Here is a 24959-nt window from a genome sequence, read left to right on the forward strand (position 1 = left end):
AAAAGTCATGAGTAACCTACACGCTGCATTTCGGTCTGACTCACTTCAAACAACAGACGAACTACATTACAGAATCGCCCACCATTCACAGACCGAGCAGCGTGTGAACTGGCAGGAGCTAAAGGAGGATGCTATGGAAGGCAGAAGCAGGGATTATACGACGTGGGAAGAAATCGACAGGTGGGCGGCCGACCCAGAGCGAGTGCAGGAGCCCGCCTGGGATTCCCTACAGCAATGCGAAGAGGGCTATACACGTATGGAATCGAGAAGGAAAGCATTGCTATACAGAGCGAAAACCGAAGGTAAAGGGGGAAAGCGCAGAGAGAGAGTGGATGAGTCAGAGAATAGACCTGAGCCTACTCTCCCTGTTAATCGTGAAGAGCAGTTGCAATGGGAGAGACTGCATCATTTGGAGATTTGGACATGGGAGGAGGAATTAGACGGTCAAGGACCCTGGGAGCAGCCGGGAGAATATCGCCGTCCCAAGGAGGAAATAGAGGCAGCTAAAGCGGAGAGGCGCATGTATGAGGAGGCAGCACGGCGACACGGTTGGAAACCGGAAAGTCACCCCCAAAAAATATTGGGAGGGGGCTAAAAGGGAGAATAGTTATGCCAGGTAGGAAACCTGCGCATACTCCCTGTGCTCACCGTTGGGCTAGAGAGACCGGGCAGGCACCGTGTTATGCTATGGAGCGCACGGTGTTTCCAGTGCGGGTGCAGAGCCAGCTGCGACACATACCAGCCCTTCCTATTTGCCGGGCTAGAGTGGGCATCGAGCCAGGTAAGCTTGGGCAGGCTAGGTGCTTAAGAGCTCCAGTGCGCCTGCACGGTCCGGTCTATCCAGAGCCACCTCTACACACCAGTCCTCCGGTAGCAGCTCCCCGCACCAGGCTTCCTGTGCGTTTCCTCGCGCCAGTACCACCAGTTCCAGCACCACGCACCAGGCCTCCAGTGCGCCTCGCCTGTTCAGCACAGCCAGTGCTTTTCTCCCCTCCTGTGCTATCGGAGTCTCCAGCCTGTTTAGCGCAGCCAGAGCTTTTCTCCTCTCCTGCGCTGCCGGAGTTTCCTGTCTGTCCAGCGCCACCAGTGCTCCCAGTCGGCCCAGCGTGTCCAGTGCGCATCGCCTGTTCAGCACAGCCAGTGCTTTTCTCCCCTCCTGTGCTATCGGAGTCTCCAGCCTGTTTAGCGCAGCCAGAGCTTTTCTCCTCTCCTGCGCTGCCGGAGTCTCCTGTCTGTCCAGCGGCACCCGTGCTCCCAGTCGGCCCAGCGCGTCCAGTGCGCATCGCCTGTTCAGCACAGCCAGTGCTTTTCTCCCCTCCTGTGCTATCGGAGTCTCCAGCCTGTTTAGCGCAGCCAGAGCCTTTCTCCTCTCCGGCGCTGCCGGAGTCTCCTGTCTGTCCAGCGCCACCAGTGCTACCAGTCGGCCCAGCGCGTCCAGTGCGCCTCGCCTGTTCAGCGCAGCCAGAGCTTTTCTCCTCTCCTGCACTGTTGGAGTCTCCCGCCTGTTCAGCTCAGCCAGAGCCTTTCTCCTCTCCTGTGCTGCCAGAGTCTCCTGTCGGCCCAGCGTCACCAGTCTGCCAGGATCCACCAGAAGTGCCAGTCTGCCAGGATCCGCCAGAAGTGCCAGTCTGCCAAGATCTTCTAGATCGGCCAGACAACCTTAATCATCCAGGTCCACCAGCCAGCCAGGGTTTACCGGAGCCTACTACCTGCCTGAGCTTCCTCTCAGTACTGAGCTTCCTCTCAGTACTGAGCTTCCTCTCTGTACTAGGCTCCCTCTCTGTACTGGGCTCCCTCTCCGTACCGAGCTTCCTCTCAGTACTGAGCTCCCTCTCAGTACCGGGCTTCCCCTCAGTACCGGGCTTCCCCTCAGTACCGGGCTTCCCCTCAGTACCGGGCTGCTTCGGTCCCGGGCTGCCCCTCTGTCCCGGGCTGCCCCTCTGTCCCGGGCTGCCCCTCTGTCCCGGGCTGCCCCTCTGTCCCGAGTTGCCCCTCTGTCCCGAGTTGCCCCTCTGTCCCGAGTTGCCCCTCTGTCCCGAGTTGCCCCTCTGTCCCGAGCTGCCCCTCTGTCCCGAGCTGCCCCTCTGTCCCGAGCTGCCCCTCGTCCCGAGCTGCCCCTCGGTCCCGAGCTGCCCCTCGGTCCCGAGCTGCCCCTCGGTCCCGAGCTGCCCCTCAGTTATGTGGGGATCAGCGTGAGGACTATTAGGCCATGGTCGGCGGAGAAGGTGGATTATCCTAGGACGCGAAGGGAAGGAACTAGGACATTTATGGAGTGGGGTCCACGTCCCGAGCCAGAACCGCCACCATGGACAGACGCCCACCCGGACCCTCCCTATGCTCTTGAGGTGCGTCCCGGAGTCCGCACCTTAGGGGGGGGTTCTGTCACGCCTTGGTCATTGTATCTTGTGTTTTTGTTATATGTTTGGGTAGGCCAGGGTGTGACATGGGTTTATATGTTGCATTTCGTATTGGGGTTTGTATTAATTGGGAGTGTGTATTAGTAGGGGTGTGTCTAGTTAGGCTTGGCTGCCTGAGGCGATTCCTAATTGGAATCAGCTGATTCTAGTTGTCTCGGATTGGGAACCGTATTTAGGTAGCTTGAGTGCGCGTTGTATTTCGTGGCCGATTGTACCTGTCTTAGTGTTAGTCACCAGATAGGCTGTATTAGTTTCACTCGTTTGTTGTTTTCGTATTTTCAGTTATTTCATGTACCGCTATTTTCTTAATTAAAAGTCATGAGTAACCTACACGCTGCATTTCGGTCTGACTCACTTCAAACAACAGACAAACTACATTACACATGTGACCACGATTTCTGCCTTCTGCCGAAGATGAAATAAACACCTGCCGCGCTCTGCACGTGAATCTACACCTTTTTCTCCCTGAGTATTCATTACAGCAACATCTGCAATGGAGGCTACAACCAGTGTATCATATGCAATGGAGGCTACAACAAGTGTATAATATGCAAGTGTAAACTCCCTGTTGTTTGGTATGAGAAAGTGTGTGAGAAACACACACAAATGCATGCATGAGGTCAGAGTAAAGGCTGGTTTCAGTGTTGTATTAATGGGCACCTCTACTTCTCTGCCCATTATGTATGGCACCTATTTCCCAAGTAAAAACCACAAGAGGAGATATCCCAGAAACAGGTCAATACACTGCCAGGACAACAGACAACAAATTAGCATGACCTGCTGGTGACCCCGCAACATCCCCTAGAGTGGACTGAGATGTGCCTAAATGCTACACAACAGTTCCGATTGTTAAACCATTCCTAGCAGCGCTGAAATGTATGAATATATAATTGCTTGTGAAAGAATAAAGGGGGAGCAGCAGAGGGAAAAACGGAGGATTTTCAGAATGGATTCAAGTGGGATATAATGCGATTTCCCATTAGAGATGTGATTTGCTTACATTGTGGCAGGAGTCCATACAACAGTCTTGATATCCCAATAATCATAGGGATTAAGCTTGGCCTAATTAGTTGTTGTATGAATTAAATATCAATATCAAGTGCAGAAAACAATAGGGTGGGGGGGATAGAACTGCCTACCTGTCTGTGTGTCTGTGCCATTGTCAAATATTCGCAATAGCCATGGCGTTATTTGCAAACCCAGACAGCAAAATTATTATGGCCTGAATCCACACCACTTATACAAGGTTACACATACCATTTGGCGATTTACAGCGATTACAGCATCACATCTTCTTGGGTCTGACAGGAGAAGCTTGGCACACCTGTATTTGGGGAGTTTCGACCTTTCTTCTCTGCAGATCCTCTCAAGCTGTCAGGTTGGATGGGAACGTCACTGCACAGCGATTTTCAGGTCCCTCCTGTGATGTTTGATCTGGTTCAAGTCTGGGCTCTGGCTGGGCCACTCAAGGACATTCGGAGACTTGTCCCAAAGCCACTCCCGTGTTGTCTTGGCTGTGTGCCAAGTGTCGTTGTCCTGTTTGGAAGGTGAACCTTTCGCCTCAATCGGAGGCCCTGAGCGCTCTGAAGCAGGTTTTCATCAAGGATCATCTTCCCCTCAATCCTGACTAGTCTCCCAGTCCCTGCCGCTGAAAAACATCCCCACAGCATGATGCTGCCAGCACCATGCTTGATCGTAGTGATGGTGCCTATCACATTTCAGGAGAAGACCCAGATGCAGACATGTTGAAGTAACAAATGTTTATTACTAGAACAGGGGGCAGGAAAAACGACAGGTCAAGAGCAGGCAGAGGTCAGTAATCCAGATCAGAGTCCAAAAGGTACAGAATGGCAGGCAGTCTCAGGGTCAGTGCAGGCAGAGGTCAATAATCCAGGGTGGTGTGACAAGGTAAAGAATGGCAGGCAGGCTCAGTGTCAGGGCAGGCAGAGGTCAATAATCCAGGTTGGTGTGACAAGGTAAAGAATGGCAGGCAGGCTCAGTGTCAGGGCAGGCAGAATGGTCAAAACTGGGAAAACTAGAAAACAGGAACAAGAAAAAGACAAGAACAAGGGGTGAAACAGATCAGGGTGTGACAGGGCCAGGTTTCTTCCAGACATGACACTTGGCATTCAGGACAAGAGTTAAGTCTTGGTTCCATCAGACCAGAGAAATTTGTTTCTCATGGTCTGAGAGTCCTTTAGGTGCCTTCCGGCAAACTCCAAGCAGGCTGACATTTGCATTTTACTGAGAAGTGGCTTCCTTCTGGCCACTCTACCATAAAGGCCTGATTGGTAGAGTGCTGCAGAGATGGTTGTCCTTCTGGAAGGTTCTCCCATCTCCACAGAGGAACTCTGGAGCTCTGTCAGAGTGACCATTGGGTTCTTGGTCACCTCCCTGACCAAGGCCCTTCTCCCTCGATTGCTCAGTTTGGCCTGGTGGCCAGCTCTAGGAAGAGTCTTGGTGGTAACAAACTTCTTCCATTTAAGAATGATGGAGGCCACTGTGTTCTTAGGGGACCTTCCATGGGGACCTTAAATCCTGTCTTGGACCTGTACAAACAATTCCTTCAACCTCATTGCTTGGTTTTTGCTCTGACATGCACTGTCAACTGTAGGACCTCATATAGACAGGTGTGTGCTTTTTCAAATCATGTCCAATCAATTGAATTTACCACATTGGACTCCAATCAAGTTGTAGAAACATCTCAAGGATGATCAATGGAAACAGGATGCACCTGAGCTCATAGCAAAGGGTCTGAACACGTAAATAAGGTATCTGTTCTTGTTGATTGATGAGGACATTTTTTTATTTAATCCAATTTATAATAAAGTTGTAACATAACAAAATGTGGAAAAAGGGAAGGGTCTCAATACTTTCATTAGTGCTCATATCTCACATTTGAAGCATTTCTTGGCTATATTACTGGCCCGCAGTGTTGTTTGCTGTCTGAGTAAATGGATCAGTTTGCCCACCCCAAAAACTACCCAGACCCACACAGGAAGAAGAGGATAACAGGTGGTTTTAGATGACAAAATATTAGAGACCAGTTATAAAACAAACAGAAAATGGAAGGTGTTTCTGACTCTGAGGCTCGATTCAAATCAGATCTGCTTTAGCCAACATCCTTATAGCGGTAATTTTGTAGGTATCGGAGGCATTATACCTAAAGTGGACATTGCCATTGGCTGTACGGTGTCGCTTTAAGAGAAATCCCATGCAGCCTTGCATACACTTTTGAACACTGGAATGTGAGATGTAATATACACCTGGGTTAGGATGATAGAAATCTTCATTATTTGGTTGAATGATTTTTCTATTTGTGTGTCATTATTCCTATATAGCCTACACTCTCTTGTTCTGAACTTCTAACGCGAGTGGGGCGGGTGTGTCTTCGTGACAATGATCACAAGAGCATCTGCTCACCGATTTGACAGCTCCAACGCAGTTCCATCTTCGACACCACCGAAACATCCGCTATGCAGGTATCTGCTATCACCGGTTAAAGTTTAGTCTGATTGAATCTAGCCCAAGGTCTCAATTTCCTATAGACTTTAATGACCTCTCATTCCGTGTCTGGTTTCCTCTGAAGGCCTTTATAGTTAAAATACCCCATGTACTGTAAATCCATACCCTTACTTTCCTGTACACACAGAACAATCCTCTTCAACCATTATGGGGACCAGTGTCCATCTTTTTCCCACACGATGATGATGGGGTGCCCCATGACCTGTCTATGTAACACATCTCTGTCTCTGTCTTTGTAACAGGGTTGGGTTTATTCCTGGATATCCTTAGTGGGGACAGAGTGGCCTGGTCTACCTACTTAAAGATAAGGCCTTCGCAGAGGGACAGGAAGTGAAGGAAAGAAGGTAAGGTCACTACAAGTAGCACTGTCATTCAGAAGAACGTTTACCCTCTTTGTTGTAAGATAAGAACAAAACCTTAAATACCTAAACTTAAGCCAATATATATTTATTGATTGCAGACTGTAAATAATGGAAGTTTGTAAAATACTTATTATAGTTTTGTACAGAGTGTAATAGAATACAGTTCAAGAGAGAATACAATACATGTGCCTGTCATTCTCAATGACATAATACACCTACTACAAACCACCAGTGTGTGCACAAGCAGACACAGTATTTAGTATTTATTAGGATCCCCATTAGCTGTTGCCAAGGCAGCCGCTACTCTTCCTGGAGTTCAAACAGGAACAGTCTCACTGTTTTTTCCTCACCCAGACGCCAGCTCTCACCTCCTCTCATCCCCAGACATCTCTGATACTTTCTCTCCATATACCTTCCCTTCACTCCTCATCTGTGTTGTTCTCCCTCTTGTGAAGATGGCCAAGTGAGTGACAGCCAAGGGCCGGGCAGTGCTGGAGTCTCATGGTGTGTGTTTCAATTGGCTACCTACTCCCTACATAGTGCACTTCCTTTGACCAGCCCTATGGGCCCTGATTAGAATGTGTGCACTATAACGGGACAATTTGGGACACAGCCAATGGCGTGGATCAATGACCCCATTGGTGTTCTACTAGAAGTCAAGGTAAACTCTGGGCCATTGTCCAAGGGCTCAAGCAACGATTGGTTCCACTGAATGTCAACGTTGGTTAGATAATGCCTGTGAATTGGGATCAATATAACATGTAGCATTGGGCATTTGGGCTGAAAGACTTTGCCGTTTGAAAAGACAACAGGTGATCGATTGTAGGAAATTGACTTTGGCTAATGCAATATCCAGCAGGGTCTACAAACTCCATACCATGTCTACAGCATAATAGGCCGTAGCAGCATGGTTTACTTCATAACCATATAATAACCACATGGGCCAGCTCAATTAATGACTTTTACAGGTGGTAAGATACCTAGTGTGGCAATGCAGTCTGTCAATATCACTTTCCAATTGATAACCTATAGGGCCTCAGTACTGAGCTGAGTCGATGTGGACACAACAGGGTGCTTGTGTTTGTGTTGGTATCAGTGATGATCAACAGGACGTTGCTGCCACGGACCCTGCCAACAAAGCAAACCCTGTTTAAAATCGGCAAGACACGAGTCTGCTGTTCGTCTCTGGATCAACTATAACAACAACAGTACCAGAGAGGCATTATAATTTGGATGGACGGTATACTGAGTAACCCTTGTTTTGTAGGTAGGGAGGTAAAACTGATAATGTCATAACACCTTTAGAGAGACATAGACCTAATATGATTTGAATCACTAGGCCTTCATGATTATGCAGTGATGAGTTGGAAAGGAAGGCCAATTCATAACAGGGGCCAGATAGTGAGGTAACCAGTTCTGTCAGGGATTAGTAGTGCTGACTACGTAAAAATGCTGCACTATCTAATAGCAATTCATTGGTGCCCACACTGAAGCAATGGGTTTGCAATAACATTTTGTATACATTTATTTTTTTAGCTAGCCAGCTAAAATTGTTTACAGTTAGTTAACAACCGCTCTTACACTCGTTTAGCTACAGTAGCGCTGCCGTGTCAATAACAGGTACCGAAGGTGACAAAGGTGTCTCCAGTTGTGTTTACATTTACCTGACACATCTTTTATATATTTACTTTCCCATGCCATATGAATTAAAATTGAAATAACTCTGAAATAGATGAGTCAATGAGACAACAGTGCCCTGTATGTATCTCAAATTGAGTTGCATATGACTCGGCATTGAGTCATACGCTACATGTCTCGGCATCGAACACAGAGATGTCAAAACATCCATGGCCGTGGTATTTATTGATGTCACCATCTAACGTGGTTAACAATGGTAAACTACTGTATGAGCTGGGTGGTTTTGTGCTCATTGATCAGCATTTGTATTGTCTAGCTATGACTCCCTTTTACTCTCAATCATAGGCGGCGTCTTGGATTTGTCCTCTCACAATACTTCTCCTGTGAACAAACAAATGCAGTCATTCATTTTTTTCAAGTTCTCTGCATAATATTGATGTATCAGGGACCAATTGTAGAACAATCAGTATACAAACACAAGTGCTCACAACATGTACACTACATGACCAAAAGTAAAACGTTCCAAAATCATGGGTGTTAATACGCTGCTATTTTGGGAAGGCTTTCCACTAGATGTTGGAACATTGCTGCAGGGATTTGCTTCCATTCAGCCACAAGAGCATTAGTGAGGTCGGGCAGTCTGCGTTTCAATTCATCTCATACCAAAGGTGTTTTGATGGGGTTGAGGTCAGGGCTCTCTGCAGGCTGGTCAAGTTCTTCCACACCGATCTCTACAAAACATTTCTGTATGGACCTCGCTTTGTGCACGAGGGCATGGTCATGCTGAAACAGGAAAGGGCCTCCCCAAAATGTTGCCACAATGTTGGAAGCACAGAATCGTCCAGAATGTCATTGTACATAGCATTAAGATTTTTCTTCACTGGAACTAAGAGGCCTAGCCCGAACAATGAAAAACAGCCCCAGACCACCATTTCTCCTCCACCAAACTTTATAGTTGGCCCTAGCATTGGGGTAGGTAGCGTTCTCCTAGCATTCGCCAACCGAGATTTGTCTGTCGGACTGCCAGATGGAGAAGTGAAGAGAAGAGAATGTGTTTCCACTGCTCCAGAGACCAATGGCGGCCAGCTTTACACCACTCCAGCCGACGCTTGGAGTGGTGATCTTACATAGTGAGCTTCTCGGAAACCCATTTCATGAAGCTCCCGACGAACAGTTCTTGTACTGACGTTGCTTCCAAAGGCAGTTTGGAACTCGGTAGTTTGCCACCGAGGCGTCCCATTCTGTGAGCTTGAGTGGCCTACCACTCCACGGCTGAGTTGACGTTTCCACTTGAAATTAACAGCACTTACAGTTGACCGGGGCAGCTCTAGCAGGGCAGAAATTTGACAAACTGACTTGTTGGAAAGGTGGCATTCTATGATGGTCACTGAGCTCATCAGCTCATCCTGTTTGGCCCTGTCCGGGGGTGTCCTCAGATGGGCCACAGTGTCTCCTGACCCCTCCTGTCTCAGCCTCCAGTATTTATGCTGCAGTAGTTTATGTGTCGGGGGGCTAGTGTCAGTTTGTTATATTTCTGGAGTACTTCTCCTGTCCTATTCGGTGTCCTGTGTGAATTTAAGTGTGCTCTCTCTAATTCTCTATTTCTCTCTTTCTTTCTCTCTCTCGGAGGACCTGAGCCCTAGGACCATGCCTCAGGACTACTTGACATGATGACTCCTTGCTGTCCCCAGTCCACCTGGCCGTGCTGCTGCTCCAGTTTCAACTGTTCTGCCTTATTATTATTGGACCATTTATGAACATTTGAACATCTTGGTCATGTTCTGTCATAATCTCCACCCGGCACAGCCAGAAGAGGACTGGCCACCCCACATAGCCTGGTTCCTCTCTAGGTTTCTTCCTAGGTTTTGGCCTTTCTAGGGAGTTTTTCCTAGCCACCGTGCTTCTACACTTGCATTGCTTGCTGTTTGGGGTTTTAGGCTGGGTACAGCACTTTGAGATATCAGCTGATGTACGAAGGGCAATATAAATACATTTGATTTGATTTTATCAGTAAGGCCATTCTACTGAAAATGTTTTTTTTTAAAATTTGACCCCTTTTTCGTGGTATCCAATTGTTGTAGTAGCTACTATCTTGTCTCATCGCTACAACTCCCATACGGGCTCGGGAGAAACGAAGGTTGAAAGTCATGCGTCCCACAATACACAACCCAACCAAGCCGCACTGCTTCTTAACACAGCGCGCATCCAACCCGGAAGCCAGCCGCACCAATGTGTCAGAGGAAACACTGTGCACCTTGGTTAGCGCACACTGCGCCCGGCCCGCCACAGGAGTCGCTGGTGCGCGATGAGACAAGGACACCCCTACCGACCAAGCCCTCCCTAACCCGGACGACGCTAGGCCAATTGTGCGTCGCCCCACAGACCTCCCGGTCGCGGCCGGTTACGACAGAGCCTGGGCGCGAACCCAGGGACTCTGATGGCACAGCTGGCACTGCAGTACAGCACCCTTAACCACTGCGCCACCCGTGAGCTCAATTTTATACACCTGTCAGCAACAGGTGTGGCTGAAATAGCCGAATCCACTAATTTGAATGGGTGTCCACACACTTTTGTATATATAGTGTACTTCAACTCACTGCCTACAATGGAACAAAGGACTTATCATAGTCTGGAGAAACGGTGCATTTCCCTCTGAAGCTTTGTCTCTCCTGTCAGATCTATGAATGTAACCTAACATACGGGTTGGTTTGCAGGTCAATATCTGTGCACAAGGTTGCTTTTTCAACCGGTGCAGTGGTTAATATCTTTTCTCATTTTTTATGTCTCTATCTTTCTATTTCTTTCCATCTATATCTCATGTTAGGCTAGTGTACGTAGGTGGCTAGCTGATGAGTCATTGGTTGCACACCTCATCGATGGCTGCCCATATTTGGGCTGGCAGGAAGTCCATTTTTGCCAGAGTTTTGCTGTGGAGAATGGCAAATGCGAGATGAATACTGGGGCTCTTTCTCTTCTCTTCCTCACAATTTTCATTTGAAACCACAGCTCTTTTTCAAGGGTGACTCTTGTTTATTAGTACACGTACTTCTTATTTCCAGTCGTCTCAAGGACCTTCTTTGATCAGTTCTGCAAGGGGCTCACTGTGATGTCATGAGAGAAACATTGATGGCAGGATATGCTCGGATACAGTACTTGTATTGTACTTGTGTACGCTTTATTACAAAACCATTTCTAAAGTTGACCAAGTACACAGTGTTTGAGGTTGATAAAGAATGATGTGGTTACGGAAGTTAGGAGCTTGTTTCTTTGACTCAACAACCTTTACTCAAAAATGACCTTTTCACAACTGGATAGCCCAAAAAAATCTCTCTCCCATTTACAAACATGGAGAGAGGGGCTTCATGAAAACAGTGCGATTTCATCCCTTAGAAAGTATTTCACACGAACAAGCAGACACTTCTCTGGGTCAGACGCTTCTCTGGGTCAGACGCTTCTCTGGGTCAGACACTTCTTTGGGTCGGACACTTCTCTGGGTCGGACACTTCTCTGGATCGGACACTTCTCTGGATCGGACACTTCTCTGGGTCAGCAGACCTGTGAGGAGAGGATTTTTTTGCTCTCCCTTTGGATCACAAACTCAGTGGGCAATAAATACATTCAAATGAAAAAACTGTTGTGCTCAACTATAGATGCATCTTGGTCTTTGTATGCTTAAATCATAAGGAGGCCAGAGAAAAACAGTTATATGGATGGTGTATAGCTGGTGGATAAGAAGCAGGCTAAAAACAGCTCATGTTTATTTGTATATAAATATATGAATATCAAGCTATACTGTATGACGTGCAACAACCAAACGAAATGAGGAGAGCCTTCATAATCTGGCATATGCGTAACCAATCTAATGATAGGTTCACTCTATTATCTCAGCAGGGAGAACATCCCGAGGACAATGTAATATGTCATTAATGGTTCCTCTTTAATAATATTAGATTAATCACTATCGAATGTGCCAAGAGATCTAATTAAGACATGTAACGTTATGAGTCAATGTGCGCTGAATTCACTCAGAGGACATGATGGTACTATTAGATGTGGTACTACTCACATAAAGATGCTGAGTGTATTTCAGCATGCGTGTGCGTGTGTGAACGCTCATGTATAGACTAGACATGCACAGACCTATCTTAATTGGATCACTCTGCTGTCACAGAGAACTTTCCAGATTTTTATCAGAGGCACTTGACACAATGGGTTTTGTCACAAATGGCACCTTATTCCCTATTAAGTGCAATCAATTTGACCAGAGTCCTATACAATTAATAAGGTGCTGTTTGGGACGCAGACAAATGCATATTATACAGACTCTCCTGTATCATTTTTGTGTGATTCATTAGACGTCCCAGTCGTCAGAATACATCACATTTCACTGTGAAGGAGTCAGTCGAATTCAAACTGCTTTTTGACTGGCTGTGACTGGCTCTGAAAGGATATAACACTATTATACACTCTGTCAGGGTGGCTACAGCAACATGAACCAATCTGACATAGGTTGCCTCCCAAATGGTACCCTATTTCCAATATAGTGCACTACTTTTGACCAGGCTCTATATAGTGAATCGGGAGCCATTTCCGATGCCGACATTTACTTTTTAAATGTAGGAAGTAATGAATTAGAAGAATAACAGTGGATTGACAGTAATGGAAGTTGAATACATTAGACTTGGCAAGCAAGCACTACTTTTCCATTCATAAACAACATTGACAAGTGACACTCACATTTTTTTTCAGTCATCTGAGTGATATCCCAATTTGATATAGATACATCTTTCAAGGCAGCCTGAAGTACTAATGTGTTCCATCAACTGATAATGTATTCCAAATACACCATGTCATGATATCTTTCAAGAATGTGACTTGACTAATTATGCCACAGAGGCGTTGTCATGTTTGTTTGTAGAGACGGACCAAGGCGCAGCGCGATATGGTTTCCACATAATTTATTATAAAGTGAAAACAAACGATAAACAATAGAACAACGACCCGTGACTAAAGAAGTGCTTACATGCACTATCTCAAAACAATATCCTATAAAACACAGGCGGGAAAAAAATGCTACTTAAATATGATCCCCAATTAGAGACAACGATAGCCAGCTGCCTCTAATTGGGAATCATACTAAACACCAACATAGAAAAACTAAACTAGATCCCCACATAGAAAATAATAACTAGAAACCCCCCCAGTCACGCCCTGACCTATTATACCATAGAAAAACAAAGGCTCTCTATGGTGATGGCATGACAGGCTGTCACGTCCTGACCTTAGTTCCTTTTATGTCTCTATTTTAGTTTGGTCAGGGTGTGAGTTGGGGTGGGCATTCTATGTATTGTTCTATGTTTTTGTATTTCTGTGTTTTGCCTGGTATGGTTCCCAATCAGAGGCAGCTGTTTATCGTTGTCTCTGATTGAGAACCATACTTAGGCAGCCTGTTTTCCCACTATGGGTAGTGGGTAGTTGTTTCCTGTTTTGTGACCTAATAGGACTGTTTTGTCGTGGTTTCGCCTTTGTTATGTTTGTGTTCAGTTTAATAAATATAACATGAACACTTACCACGCTGCGCATTGGTCCGATCCTTCATACTCCTCATCAGAAGAGGAGGAAAACAGTAACACAGGCGTTAAAGTTATAGGTAGGCAATCCAACCACATGGCAATTTCTCCATTGGTCATTGAAGTGAAAGCAGGAACTGTGGCAAAATAAATGATGTAACAGGTGTACACCAAAATAAGTGAGGAAAATAACACTGTGAAAGAAAAGTTTCAACGTGTTTGCCAAAATTGTGGATCTGTGAGAAACGGCACATTGAGGAAGATGGTACAAAACTGTAGGATTCTATAAAAGCAACACATTTCCCCCATGTATTGAAGTGACTCAATCTGTGAATGAAAATAACCCCAGAAGATGTATTTCTATGGGTCTGGAAAGGTCAGGTAATAAAATTGGAAAACAGAAATAGGAGCAAAACAACATTGCCTCCCAAACTACCAAATGTATAAAAAGTTAATAAGTTGTTATTAAGATAAGAAAACTTCTTATTAAGTTAAGAATATTATTATTAAACCGTTTTTTATTAATAATTACATCTTAATAATTAGAAAATGATATTATTATTATTACGGTAGTAGTGCAATGACCTTGTGCTGCCTACCTCTTAATAATCATAATTGGCATAGCATTCTGACACAGTTGGACCCTAATGATTGACACCATAATGTAGAGGGAAAATAGTAAACAAACTCTTGACCAATAAATTAAAATTATAGTGGTAGGTGTTGGACTATCTGCTTTAGTTTTGGAGATGATCAATCACTGTCGGTGGACGAGCTGGTTTTTATATATTGTGTATATTTATTTATTCTGAGCACATTTCCGTTTGTTGGAAATGTCAGTTTTAGATTGTCAAAATACTTACTTTAATGTTTGCTAGCTGGACAGGCAAACCTCGTTGAGTACTAAACTGTAAATCAATCAAAACTTGTGTACTATCCATTCTACTATCTCTGCTGATCACGTCTGCCAATCACGTTATCTGTGTCTAAGGCACAGTGGTGGAATAAGTACCCAAATGTCATACTTGAGTAAAAGTAAAGATACCTTAATAGAAAATGACTCAAGTAAAAGTATTTTTTTTATTTTACCCCTTTTTTCCCCCAATTGGTAGTAGTTAGTCTTGTCGCTGCAACTCCCGTACGGACTCGAGAGGCGACGGTCGAGAGGCATGCGTCCTCCGAAACACAACCCAACCAAAGCGCACTGCTTCTTGACACAATGCACATCCAACCCAGAAGCCAGCTGCACCAAAGTGTTGGAGGAAACACCGTACACCTGGCGACCTGGTCAGTGTGCACTGCGCCCGGCCCAACACGGGAGTTGCTAGTGCGCGATGAGACAAGGATATCCCTGCTGGCCAAACCCTCCCTAACCCGGACGACGCTGGGCCAATTGGGCTCAAACCCAGAATCTCTGGTGGCACAGCTAGCACTGTGATGCAGTGCCTTAGACCACTGCGCCACCCGGGAGGCCAAGTAAAAGTGAAAGTCACCCAGTAAAATACTACTGGAGTAAAAGTGAAAGTCACCCAGTAAAATACTACTGAAGTAAAAGTGTAAAAGTATTTGGTTTTAAATTTACTTGAGTATCATATGTAAATGTAATTGCAAAAATATACTTAAGTATCAAAAGTTAAAGTATAAATAATACAAAATTCCTGCATGAAGTAAAAAGTATATATATTTTTTAGGAATGTAGTAAAGTAAAAGTTGTCAAAAATAGAAATAATAAAGTAAAGTACAGATACCCCAAAAAACGACTTAAGTATTTTTACTTAAGTACTTTGCACCACTGTCAAGGTAGTAGACAGCTGGTGACATCTCGAGAGATCAGGTAAAGTCTTGTTCATTTATTTGTAATCTAACTATTTTGGTATATTTTTATTATGTACAGCTTCTTTCTGTCAATTAGGTTACTATTGTGGAGTAACTACAATGTTGTTGATCCTCAGTTCTTTCTTATCATAGCCAATCAACTCTGTTACTGTTTTAAAGTCACAATCGCTGAGCGGTTTCCTTCCTCTCCGGCAACTGAGTTAGGAATGACGCCTGTATCTTTGTAGTGACTGGGTGCATTGATACACCATCCAAAGGGATATTCGATGTCTACCAATAGGTGCCCTTCTCTCCCTGGTCTTTGTGGTTGAATGACCTTACAGGTGTTGTATGTGGGGTGTACAGAGATGAGATAGTCCTTTAAAAAATAATGTTAAACAATATTATTGCAAACAAAGTGAGTCCATGCAACTTATTATGTGACTTGTTAAGTACATTTTTACTCCTGAAAATGTGTAAAAACATAACTTTATCCACTTTATCATTATGGGGTATTGTGTATAGGCCAGTGACACAAAAATCTGAATTTAATTCATTTTAAATGCAGACTGTAACACAACAAAATGTGGAAAAAGTCAAGGGGTGTGATGAATGCTTTCTGAAGGCACTGTACATAGTGATGGCAGGGCTAGTTCAAACTGCAGGGCTTGGTGAATATATCATGGGAGACAAAAGTAAGGGACGATAATGAATAAAGATGCTCAAACAAGCACATGTATCTGTAGTGGGTGTTCTTTAACTCTGAAATGCACTAGACTGTAACACAAAACCCACAAAAAAAAGACAACAGGCAAATGCATATGTGGTCCCAATGTCTGAATAGTGACGGCAGAGCGAGTTCAAACTGCAGAAGGATGGTTCTCCTCACAGGTGAGTGAAACAGACAATACTTGGTGAATAGACCTTTGTGATCTCTGGGAGCAGGACACAGGGGAGCTGAAAATATTGTGTGAGACAGAAGTGAGAGACAAGAATGAATCAAATAAATCATCACAGCAAAGGAATGTAGTTTGTGAGCTCAAAAATTAACATCCTGACAGTCTGAGACTGGGTGATCACAAATCATTCTACTCCAACTATTGACAGGGATAATGTGGCATTCCTTATTTGTCAGCATGAATGAAGTTAGTGGGCCGGTCCTTGACCAAGAATGACATGCAAGCTAGTGATAAAGCTATCTGCTTCTGCCAGCTAGCAACAGATCTGCAACTACCTAGCTCACTCTTCTAAATTGGGACTCATTTTACAGCTTACACTGATTGTATGACGTTTCTATAACAAAATATGCATCCTATTTGCAACAAGGCACTAAAGTAATATTGTAAAAACTGTGGCAAAGCAATTAACTCTTTGTCCCGAATAAAAAGTTATGTTTGGGGCAAATCCAATACATTACTGAGTACTACTCTCCCCATTTTTAAGCATAGTGATGGCTGCATCATGTTAGGTGAATGCATGTAATCATTAAGGGCTGGGGAGTTTTCCAGGATAAAAAAATTAATGGAATGAAGCTAAGCAGGCAAAATCCTAGATGAAAACCTGGTTCAATCTGTTTTCCACCAGACACTGGGAGATTAATTAATATTACAGCAAGACAATAACCTAAACCACAAGGCAAAATCTACACTGAGTTGCTTACCAAGAAGACAGTGAATGTTCCTAAGGGGCCAAGTCATAGTTTTGACTTAAATCTACTTGAAAACCTATGGCATGACCTGAAAATTGGTTGTTGTCTAGAAATTTGACAGAACTTGAACTTTGAAAAGAAAAATGGGCAAATGTTGCACAATCCAAGAGTGGAAAGTTCTTAGACACTTACCTAGAAAGACTCACAGCTGTAATGGCTGCCAATGGTGTTTGTACAACGTATTGACTCAGGGATGTGAATACTTATCTAAATGAGATATTTTTGCATTTAACTTTCAATAAATTAGCAAAAAATTCTAAAAACACGTTTTCACTTTGTCATTATGTGGGAGAAAAAAAAATCTATTTAATCAATTTTGAATTCAGGCTGTAACATAACAAAATGTGGAATAAGTCAAGCAGTATGAAATCTTTTTGAAGGCACTGTAGATCACATATGCATTTGCCTGTTCTCTTTTCTTTGTGGGTACTGTCTTACACACTTTTTTTACCCCTTTATTTATTTAGTCAGTTAAGAACAAATTCTTATTTTCAATGACGGCCTAGGAACAGTGGGCCTTGTTCAGGGGCAGAACGACAGATTTGTACCTTGTCAGCTCGGGGATTTGAACTTGGAACCTTTCGGTTCCTAGTCCAACACTCTAACCACTTGGCTACCCTGCCGCTCCATTTTAGAGTTGAAGAACACCAACTACAGATACACTTGTTTATTTGAGCATCTTGAAGACTAAATTCGGTGATTAATCGGTTTAACAGGTGACAAACAGATGATTTTACTATTGTAACATGCAGTGGGGAGACTTCTATTGTCCCCGTCAGGAGCCCATGCTTTGCCATAGATAGTAGAGCTCTCATCGCTGGACCACACAAGCTTTAGATTGCATTCTGCTAAGGCACTTGTCCCTCTCTACATCGGTCAGCTACATTGTGTGGAGTCCTTTCGATACACCAAAGGGACCTGGGCACACAAATGCTCCTAGAGAGAAGGGAGAACACTGAAGCATGTGTTGATGACAGTTCTACAGTATCCATCAGAGGCCCAGGCTTTTGGCATAGATGGTAAAGCTCTCATTTCCGGACAGCAACATTGTAAGATTGTGCCCTCCATGGCATTAGATATACGTTGACTGGTAGGTTACACTATATTTAGATACTTGAAATACGGCCTGAGACACCTTTACTATTTGTTTCTGTACTAAATAAATAAATGGTGAATCACTATTTGTCATGGTGTTCTTTGTACGAATGTATATGCATGAAACATGTCTCACACTCAGTCATAGTTATTAGAATAATGAATGTGGCAAAATGTTGGTACTGTCAGCTTTTAGAAGATAAGTAGGAAAGTTAATCATGTAAACCATCTAAATATACTCACATTCACTGAACAGTTAGTATCTGAAACTCAAACGTTCATTTCCCAACTACTTTTTCTATAATCCCACAGTCTTTTATCATTCTTCATACCTTATATTCCAACGCATCCTTATCTATGCCCACCATGGTATTGGGCAGCTGCTATTTGAGAACTCGTCTGGTTTAAAAATCATGTGGCTTTCTATGAAAGGTATGTGATTGAATGTTTATTTAGCCTGCAGCTAGCTACTTGAAATGAGACATATAATCTTGCCAAAACATGATTGAAAAATGTAATTCACTCAGAAATATACTGTTGCTAATTAAATACAAATGTACATTTACAGGGAGCTGGCTAGGCTAGTCAAACTGTAACATTGGCTAGGCTAGTCAAACTGTAACATTGGCTAGGCTAGTCAAACTGTAACATTGGCTAGGCTAGTCAAACTGTAACATTGGCTAGGCTAGTCAAACTGTAAATTGGCTAGGCTAGTCAAACTGTAACATTGGCTAGGCTAGTCAAACTGTAAATTGGCTAGGCTAGTCAAACTGTAACATTGGCTAGGCTAGTCAAACTGTAACATTGGCTAGCGTTCAATAAAGTGGCTGAATGGTCAACAGAGTTACTTCTTCATACGCTTAAGTCAATTCGTATTGCATGCTGCATATTTCAAGTGCACTCAAAAACAGATATTTATTTAATTTCAGTCTTTGGGAAGCAGCTATATCTGGTCCTCTTCATCAGACAGCAGCTAGAAGCAAGCCGTTGTCTGCTTTCACCACGAGGGGTAGGTACGGGAGTTCTGATTGTTTCCAAGTTGAGCAGTTTGGCAAATTTGCCTGAGCAGACAGTGTAGAAATATACCTTTTATGAGAAAATGTGCAAGAATTGAAGGTGCCAACACATTTTCTAGTAATCATAAGAATGTTTTTACTGTCATATAAAAAAAGCTGCTCCTCCCTCGACGGGATCGATTAAGTTTGCATTTTTTGGCTATGTTGATAGTTGCTGTCATAGTGACCTGTTGATAATTATGTTAGTTTACGTAATACGTACAGTAAGTGTTCATATAATGACAATATTCAGAAAATATACTTCCAATAGGTCCAATGCAGCCATTTTTTTTTATCTCAATATCAAATCATTTCTGGGTAAAAATGAAGTACCTTAACTGTAAATGTTTTCAATTAAAACGGTCAAAAAGAAACAAATAGTTTCTTAGCAAAGAGCAGTTTTTTTCAAGCAAGAATTTTGCTAGGACCGTCTGGACTGAGTGTGGAGGCTAAAACGGAAAACTATCTGTTATTGGCAGAGAGGTTTGGAACTCTCTTTCTTATTGGTCTGTTAACTAATTTACCACCTGGTGATGTCCTCAGGCAGGTCAAAACTCCATCCCTTCACAACAGGCTGAAGTTTTAGGTGTTTAAAAAAAAAACAGCTCCCACACTAAAATGGCATTATCATAATTTTCACAATTTCACAGTATTATTCCAACCTCAGTATGGAAATATATATAAACAAATGAACATCTGTTTTCTTTACCGCACTGGGCCTTTAAAATAAAACCTTCCCATCAATAATTCCCTTAAGGGGCTCATCAAAATGAACTGGAGGACTAACCAAACCAAGGTGAATGGAAATTAGGTCAAGTGCTGACATCACACACCAAGAGGAAATCTAACGTACACTACAATACATGTCATCCGGTTGTGCATTTGGTCTATCAAGTGTGTTTAATGTCTACTGTGAGCAGGGTAGACACTAACACATAGTCCCTTGGTGACGTATGTCCATCCTCTTCCACCATTGTGCTGATGATGGTAATATATGCTCAAATTGCGTGTGTCATCAACGCAGGCCTTCTGTTGTGAAGACGGGGCGATGTGAGGCCACACTCTGATGTGTGCATCATGTGAAGTGGTGAAAGGAGGAGAAGAGTCCACTGAGTAGAAGGACCTCCACCAGAGCAGTGCAGAGTCCGAGGAGGCATCAGAAGAATGTAACGGGGGGTGCGCTGAGTGGTGACCGTGGCTTAAAAAGCTCCTCTATGACAAACAGGATGAAGAACAGATGGCAGAGAAATACATGGTTTCACTGTGTCAACAAAGGTGAAGAAAGGATGATGCTGGAGAAATACAAATGTTTGAAAACATGCTATGCAAGTGTGTGGTCTTTTTCCGCCTGAATCCATCCTTTACAGTGGCGAATTGAACAGAATGGGTCAAGAAATATCAAGGAACGGCCAAGGAAGCAAGCACTGTCAGTACAACACTTCTTACAAGCACTGTCAGTACAACAATTCTTACAAGCACTGTCAGTACAACAATTCTTACAAGCACTGTCAGTACAACAATTCTTACAAGTACTGATTAAATCGCAGATGATCTTTGTTTAGGCCCTATCCCTCCCTGTATCTGTACAGTTTGTCATGTTTCCCAACCACTATACATCTGTAGTGAGCACAGACTATAGACACATTAAATCCAACTCGATCAGTTGAGATGCTTTGGGAATATAATGCATTTGTTGTATTTGCTTTTGAATCTATGACAGAAACAATGACAGTGAACAATGACAATGGCAGACAATCTAATACAGAGACAATTACAATCTTGCCCGATGTCCCGTACTGGAGACTACTACCCTTAATATTCCCTATTTTGCTTAGGCAGGCTACTCTGAGAAACAAAACAAACTCCATCTCCAATGGCACAAAGTGGTGACAAGTTAATCAAACTGTACACTTATTTTCTGAATGGCTGGGAGCAACTCAACAAAGAGCTGCAGTTAGTTTCAGAGTGGGTGACAAGGAATGTTAGCCCTAAATATTTCTAAAACTAAAAGCATTGTATTTGGAACAAAATACTAAACCCTAAACCTCAACTAAATCTTGTAATAAATAATGTGGAAATTGAGCAAGTTGAGATGACTAAACTGCTTGGAGTAACACTAGACTGTAAACTGTCATGGTCAAAACATATTGATGCAGTAGGAGCTAAGATGGGGAGAAGTCTGTCTATAATAAAGCAATGCTCTGCCTTCTTAACAACACTTTCAACAAGGCAGGTCCTACAGGCCCCTAGTTTTGTCGTACATTGACTACTGTTCAGTCTTGTGTTCAGGTGCCACAGAAAAGGACTTAGGAAAATTGCAATTGGCTCAGAACAGGGCAGCACGGCTGGCCCTTGGATGTACACAGAGAGCTAATATTAATAATATGCATGTCAATCTCTCCTGGCTGAAAGTGGAGGAGAGATTGACTAGATCACAACTTTTATTTATGAGAGGTATTGACATGTTTAATGCACCGAGCTGTCTGTCTAAACTACTGGCACACACCTCGGACACCCATGAATACCCCACAAGACATGCCACAAGAGGTCTCTTCAAAGTGCCCAAGTCAAGAACAGACTATGGGAGGCACACAGTACTAAATAGAGCCATGACTACATGGAACTCTATTCCACATCAAGTAACTGACGCAAGCAGTAAAATTAGATTTAAAAAAAAACAACAACTTTTGGAACAGTGGGGATTGTGAAGCAACACAAACTTTGGCACACACGCACACGCACACACAAAACATATACAAGGATTTAGTAATGTAGATATGTGGTAGTGGGGGAGTAGGGGCCTGCGGGCACACAGTGTGTTGTGAAATCTGTGAATGCATTGTAATGTTTAAAAATTGAATAAACTGCCTTCATTTTGCTAATGGGATCCATAATAAATACAAATATTTTTTGTAAACAAATATTTTCTGACGTTAGAGATTGTGTTTTCAAATGAAAGATAGGAGGAACAGCATGTCAATAAAAACACCAACAGTGGAGGACATCGGTGAGGACATCTACATGGCAGTACATCTTGATAACAGTGACTACGACAGGCACCAACAGGGTGTCATCAATTCAAATGAACTGCATGATGAATGGATGCCATTTTTGGGAACACTGAAATGGCCCCTTGACCGTGTGTACGTACCTCTGGCGCAAGAGTTTAATACTGTACATTGACAAATGAGTCAAGACATGCTGTTGATAACCTTCACATTAACAAGCAAACCGACATGTTTGTATCATTTTTTAGAGCATGTCCAGAGTGTTCTGTAGCTCAGGGACGTTGTTGTTACACAAAGCACTGTAAATAATTGCCCCCTGTATGATTAAGCTATTACTAGTCCATGCTCAAAATCGTTAGGTTGTATAACAAGGAAGAGGATAACAATAAGCAGTAACATGGACTGATACTTCAACAGCTCAATAGACTCAATAGCTGAGAAGTCATTGGCCGTGTCCGAAATCTGTCTTGTTTACTACTTAAATTGCGTACTGTGTTCTAATCGCACTAAATACTATTTAGAACGTTACTGTTTAGTAAAAACGAATGCAGTAAGCAACAAATATCAGCACACTAGGCTCATCCTACTGAGAATGCTTCATCCAACCCACAATTGCGTTGATTCCCACCATTCGTTCATTTTGGTACAGCGCGTCCCCTCAGCTGATTATCAGCTATTGTCAGACACACCTGGTTCTCGAAAGACAAGTCTCTTCCTCAGTAGTATGCAGCGAATTCTACTAGATGAAAAACCGACAACAAGGCCTATAACATAATTGATTTGGCAGGCAGAAACCCGAGGAGAATATATCTGGAATTGTTTTTTTGAGGTCACCACCCATTGAAATGCTTGTCTATGGGAAATTCAAAGGAAATCCTCCCAGATTGCAGTTCCTATGGATTCCACTAGATGTCAACAGTCTTTAGAAAGGGTTTCAGGCTTGTTTTTGAAAAATGAATTAGTAGTTGTAGTTTTTCAAGGTGGCTCTCATTTTGACTGTAGTTTTGTGGAGCTCGTGGATGAGGGCGCGCACCTCGTTATTTATCTCCGGTATTGAATATACAACATTCCGTCTTAAATTGTATAATTTATTTACATATTAGGGTACATGAGGATTGATTAGAAACGTTGTTTGACTTGTTTGGATGAAGTTTATTGTTAACTTTTGGGATTCCTTTGAATGCATTTTGAACTAGTGGTACGTGTGGATTACTGAATCAAACAAACCAACTAAAATTACTATTTGGAGATATAAAAATACTTTATCGAACAAAGTGACCATTTGTTGTGCATCTGGGACCCTTGGGATTGGAAACAGAGGTAGATCTTCAAAGGTAATTTATTTTATCACTATTTCTGACTTTTGTGACGCCTCTGCTGGTTTGGAAAGTGTTTTAATGCTGTTGTATGTGGGGCGCTGTCTTCAGATAGTCGCATGGTATGCTTTCGCAGTAAAGCCTTTTTGAAATCTGAAAAAGCAGCTGGATTAACAAGAAGTTGAAGCTTTTAAATGATGTACGACACTTGTATTTTCATGAATGTTTAATATTACGATTTTTGTGTGTTGAATTTTACGCTCTGCAATTCCACCGGATGTTGTCGAGATGGGACGCTAGCGTCCCCACCTTTGCCTTAAGAAGTTTTAACCTTTGTCATTAGTTCATCTAACTACCAACATAAATTCTTCCCCTAATTCTCCTTTGTTGTTACAACTCAACAAGCAACATGGTCTCAGAGAAAGATATAAAAATATAATACTATACATCCTTCAAGATGAATAATAACTAACTTCATCCAATTTGTATGCTATTGTATGACCAGGTAAAACTTATGATACTATACAGTAAGTGTACAAAACATTAGGAACACCTTTAGCCATCAAAACAGCATGGACTAGAAGGTGTCGGGGCATGGACTAGAAGGTGTCAAAAGCATTCCACAGGGATGCTTGACCATGTTGATTCCAATGCTTCCCACAGTTGTGTCAAGTTGGCTGGATGTCCTTTGGGTGATTCTTGATACACACGGGAAAACACAGAAGCATTGCAGTTCTTGACACACTAAAACCAGTGCACCTGCACCTCCTACCATACCCCTTTCAAAGGCACTTAAATATTTTCTCTTGCCCATTCCTAATTTTCTCCCTCCATCTCCACCATTCATGTCTTAGCGTGGATTTATTTTATATTTTTGCTGTCTGCTAAATGGAAATGTCCTAAATTGAGTTGAAAATAACAACGTCCCTGCTGTGAGACTGTGTGTGAAAGTCTCTGGCGGTGAGTTGTCCCGGTGCCCAGACGTTCTGTGACGAAGGAGAGAACACTGCGAAACCATCGGTGATGATGAAATGACACAGCGGGGAGTCACTGATTAATTTAGCGCTCCCTCGCTCTCTCACACCCACGCCACTGGGCCCAGGCCCCTTACCACGAAGGCCCCTGATCATCTCAGCCCACTGCTGTGACGCATCACACCCATCACTTTACACTTCTCTCTGTGGCATCCGACTGGCAGGCTGCATAGAGACTGTCCAAGCAGCCAGGGAACCAGGCAAGACACTGTCAGACACCGGGCACCACAAGGCTTCGTCCTTCAATGCCATTGGCAAAGAGTCATGGGAGCGCCTTTCAGTTGGCCTGTAACAGACAGATCCTCCACTCTAAGCCTCATGTTTAATGATTCTAAATGCACAGCACAATGAGGAGTCATCATGGATACAACGTCACAAGGAGCCACCTACTGCTGTATGAGGCTTGTGATTCTATT

Source organism: Oncorhynchus gorbuscha, linkage group LG24 (genome assembly GCF_021184085.1).
Source record: "Oncorhynchus gorbuscha isolate QuinsamMale2020 ecotype Even-year linkage group LG24, OgorEven_v1.0, whole genome shotgun sequence".
NCBI classification, from domain to species: Eukaryota; Metazoa; Chordata; class Actinopteri; order Salmoniformes; family Salmonidae; genus Oncorhynchus; species Oncorhynchus gorbuscha.